Here is a 5,254-nt window from a genome sequence, read left to right on the forward strand (position 1 = left end):
TAATATTATAAATTTATTGATAAGTGTTAAGTCGTGAAAATAAATCAAAACAATGAAGTAAAAAATCTCACGTTTTGAAAGTCCATTCCAACCTCCCTAGAGACTAGAGTATTAACCAGTGTGTCCACTCGTTCCAAAATTAGGTTAACACGAGAAAGAGACAGGACAATATTGTCTTAACCCAAACCCATGAACATATTTGAACGCGCAGGATAAGACGCGGAGACAATACGAGTAGTTCACACGTGAGCGCTGCAAAAATCAATTCACGGCTTTTGTTACGAGAGAGCTTTCGAAAAATATTATTTTTTTTGTACTAAGATGTATAGAAATTGTTGTAGGATGAAACAAATAAGTAAAAAGCATTATTTTGGCTATACGAAACAAAAACGATGAGACCGCGCGCGATGGTAAGGGGTAATCATTGTCCCGCGGAGATAGCCTGCTTGTCTACCTCTATGACAATGTCTTGTTTTTTTTATTTTAAAAGAAATATTTGTGTTCTAATGATTTACCAAAATATTTCAATTTGAGGGCCATTTTCGACGAGTTGTGAATAACTCACTATTAGAAAATGGAATCAAGTTGGGGTAAAATGGGATTCAAACCACAGAACTTTGGTCCGTTAGTCCAAGACACTAGCCACAGGGCCACACGGCCACAACCCGATTCAACAACCACAACCGTTCTATAAATTGTTGTTTACACGTGAGCAATAGGTCGGATTCTGCGGCTGTGTCTTCTTGAAAACGCTACTTAACATACGATGCGAAGACCATGGCTCTGAACAGACATTTTTCTTATAAGTTGCAAGTTGCACAGAGAAGTTTGTAACGTGTTATGATCGAAATAACATAAAAAGATATAAAAAGTAAAACACTTGGATCGGCATTCTACCACATCAAACCAAAGTATTTGATGTGGTGGGATGGATTGGTTGTTTGGAGTAAAAATGTGACAGCCCTTTCGCTCAAATGTCTGAATTTGTCCCAGGACTCGACAATTGTCCTTGTGTAAACAGCACAGAGTTCGTACGATAAAAAAATGTCCCAAAACATCGGAACTGAGATATACGGGCAGGCTATCTCCACGGAACAATGATTACCCCTAATAACGCGCGTGGACGCATTGTCCTCGTGTGAACACGTGCGGACAGGACCTTGTGACAATAGCAATTTGCTAGGCTTAACATGAACGTGTCCCGTGACGAAATAATGAATCTGCTAATCAATTCATTCCAGTATTTGTTTTTCAAAATTCAATCACATTTGTGAATTAAACCGCCAATGTACAATTAATATTAAATACAATGAAAGCACCCACCCCTTTCCCAAAACTGTTTATAAAGATTTGTGTCTTTCTTCAGTTTCACATATCACTATCATTTTTTTAAAAACCAACTAAGCAAAAATTTCATATTTCTTAACCATCAAACTGCGAAAATAACAAAACAAAGAAATTTTAAAAGCTTATATTGTACCCCGCACAGCAGTATTTCAATTTGTGATCAATCAAATACACATGGTCAGCACAATCACCTTTTTCTAATTTCCCAGTATGACAGTGAAGGAATACAGTGTTAGTTCCAAATATAGACCGCGGCCGCAAGCTCCAGATCCTGCCTCGGAGAGGAAGAAGAACGTTGTAATACAAACTTATCAAATAATGACACAAAACCCAAATATATACAGGAAACATAAGAATAATTTGCCCTTTACAGCATGCACTCAAGCAACAGAAAAAAAATCTATACCGAGTCACAGAGGAACATCAAATTATCAAGACACTACTGAAAAAATCCTAACACAGATCCTCACATGATCTCTATCGAACTCAGGCAAAATATCTTCTCGTCGAAATACTTAATCCCTCGCAAAAACCATTATCCTAATACCAACAGTAGAAACAATCCTATGCAAAAACCCTAATCGTCTTAACAATCTCTCAGACCTTAGAGCAGACGAAACGCGTCCTAGAGCATGGTCGGCGCGTTGTTCTCTTGAGTTGTCTACTATTTAGATTTGTAATTTACCACTTCCCTTCTATGGGACAAAAACAGCACAGACAGACAAGAGTTCAGTTCAGACAACCGATGCTAGTACCCAAGTATGTATCCTTTTATCTTAAACTGATTGGGTACTCATAGATTATATTGAATATAATAATTTAATCACAGTTTGTAGGCTTATGGTGGTGTTTGTGATCCACAGAGACAAAAAAGGCAATGTTGGTGTTCCAAGGTATATTTATTACGGGGCGAATAAATATACGGAATTTTTACAGAACAGGAGAGAACTACATGTCGGAACTGATTTGCTACTTGACTCGGTTGACTTTCTTGGGCTGGTTCGTCGTGCTTACTGCTTGGGCTGACTGACATTACCAAACCCTGTGGTATCTTTACGGGCCACATTCCTTTTCATGTCTCTATGGCGTGAATGTACTGCAGAATGTTGCTTTTATGTGAACGGGCATTTTGTGTGCAATACTGTCAGTCTTGCAGAATATAATTTATTGTATGTATTTAACATAAGACGATGACTTTCTTCATCAGTCGTTGCTCTATATTTCAAGTGAAATCATTCCGCTTTTGTGTATCATCGATCAATCAACAATGACCTCCACATCATTATCATTTCATGTCCGTTCCCTAGTTGGAGCATATGGTATCTACAAAGAACCTTCATGCTACTCTGTTGGCTGCCAACTCCTGTGCGTCCTCCCAAGTAAGGTTCTCGTCCCAAAGTTCTGACATAAACTGCCGACAAACAGTCAGCAGTGGACGTCCAGGCGTCGAGAACCTAATGCCTTGTAAAGTAGGCAAGCGTGGTTAAGGCTGTCAGAAGGCATTCGCAGTATATGTCATAGCCAACCGTATTGCCTCCGCTCGACGACAGTTGTCACTGAAATTTGCTGCATCCGTTTTCTTATTACTTTATTCTCCACAAATCCAAACAACCGCACACCCATGATTCTTCTGAGACACCTACTCTTACTGAGAATTTTGCTGATTTGTGCCCAAGTGAGGTGCCACGGTTCGCATCCTTAGAGGAGAATAGGTAATAGACTCCCCGCAAGTTCAATAAACGAATAATTTGTAAGATTTTAAGCACATATTTAATATTCTAGGGATTAAATAAAAATACTGACAGTCAGAATCAATGCATGGTAAAATTTTACACAGAAACATGAATAAAGCAAATATGTACATCTCTTTTTCACACGTTTTCAAAACAATGTTTGCTTAATCTGAGAGATGCGGCATCTAAAAGGAATAAAGTATCTATTCATTATATGTCAGAGCTGTGAGTAGACTATTGATTTGAAATATTGCTAATGGAACACTTTTCAATATAAAAAGATGTTTTTCATTATAGTATTTATTTTGGCCGACGCCATCTAATACCTTAAAATTTTTAGGGTTTGACCTTTGGATTTAAAATAAAAACTTGGATTTTGTAAAGGTGACTCTCAAAGTAAGGCATTTTAAACCTCCGTTTACGAAATGTTGTAAGAAACTTATCAAAGATATATGTGAAATACATTTTATATCTACAAAGGTTCGTAAAGTTAAACTCATGATTTATTTTAGCATTTTAAAGGCGCCGAGTAAAAGTGATTAGATAACATAGACCAATAACGTACACTAAGAAATAAAGAGTAACATTACTTACGATAAAGAATTAATAATTTATGGAAATAATTTAAAGTATAACAATTTTTTTAAAAGTTATTAGTAGCATAAAAAAGATTTATAAACTACGATTTTGAATTCCCGCGAAAACGCTTTATTGTATTGGCCACGCCTCTTATACGTCACGATCCGCATTGAAGTTTGACGTTTTGTCATTACAGTACGTATCCTGTATACATAGACTATCGTGTATTATCATTCGCCTTTAATTACATATATTAGGCAACTGTTTTTTAGCATCACGTCTGGAAGAAAAGATTATAAATACTGTATCGTACACAGATGCACAGCGAATATATAAATCACAACGTCAAAATCCTTCTTTAAAACTACGCTAGAAAAAAAATTTTAGTAGGTAGTGATATTATTGTTTATTTTTACATAAAAATGTCTGCTTTAAAACAGGTTGTACCTTGTTAGGTAGACTAGACATAATCCAGAGAAATCTATAACATAAGTGTGTATGTAGTAAATAAAGAATTTGTAATTTTTGTTGATAAACCATTATTATTATTATTATTATTCAAATAGTAAGGACAAACAATTGGTACACATATTATTTAATTTTTAATGTATTTTATTGCTTTATATTTGTTTTATTATATTTAATTCTAAATTATTTATGTTGAAGTAACATGTATTCTTGGCACATATATTTACTTTATATTTGTACAATAATGATTTTTAATTTCTTACATTTGATTAGCTAGGCATTTATAATTAAGTAGTTTTAGTTTTTCTTATTTATGTTATTGTTTTATTAGTATAGGACTACTTACGCTCTTAAGATAAAAAATATCCATCCTAGAACAGGCTGTGCCATAATAGATGGAGACTATCATAAACAGAGAACACTCCGTTTTCATTTTACATTAATTGGTTTTATATAGATTCCCTGTTATAAAGTATGTTTATTATTTTTTTGCAATAAATTTATTAATAAATAATAAATAAATACCAAAGGTAAACGAAACTAAATTTTGATGTCAATCATGTCTAGGTTTTTGTAAGGGCGTATTTTCTGACAAATTTATTTTTTAATTTTAAATTTACAATTTTTAAACATTTAAAAATGTTTTTTCTATAATATTCGTATTGATTTGTATGAAAAATTGTTTTTTTTTAAATTCATTTTCAAATTTTAATATATATGCGTAATATGTGATGTTTTTCTTATGTAGACATCTTCCATCGCAATAAAAACATCGTTTGAATTGGACGTCGATTGAACGTAGTTATGCAGAAAGCAGCTAGTCCACAATTTTGGAAAAATGAGATTTTGGTGTTATCGAGTGTAGTAGTATGGTCAATTCTATGTTTTGCTGAAAACAGTTTGAACGCTTTATACCAAAAAAAAGTAATTACCTTCTGAAAACAGTGGCGATAGCAAAAACGGCATTTCTCAATTTGCAGAAAACACCCACAACTCTAGAAAAATCTGAAGGTACTTTAAAAATCACTACAACTGGTCAAATGCATAACTAGATTCTTGTTTGTAATGTATGAAAAAATAATGTATTAATTATTTATCATTTGTTTAAGTCAAAAACATTCCAAGTG

Source organism: Micrasema longulum, unplaced genomic scaffold (assembly GCF_059751315.1).
Source record: "Micrasema longulum isolate JH-2025_06_02 unplaced genomic scaffold, ASM5975131v1 h1tg000192l, whole genome shotgun sequence".
NCBI classification, from domain to species: domain Eukaryota; kingdom Metazoa; phylum Arthropoda; class Insecta; order Trichoptera; family Brachycentridae; genus Micrasema; species Micrasema longulum.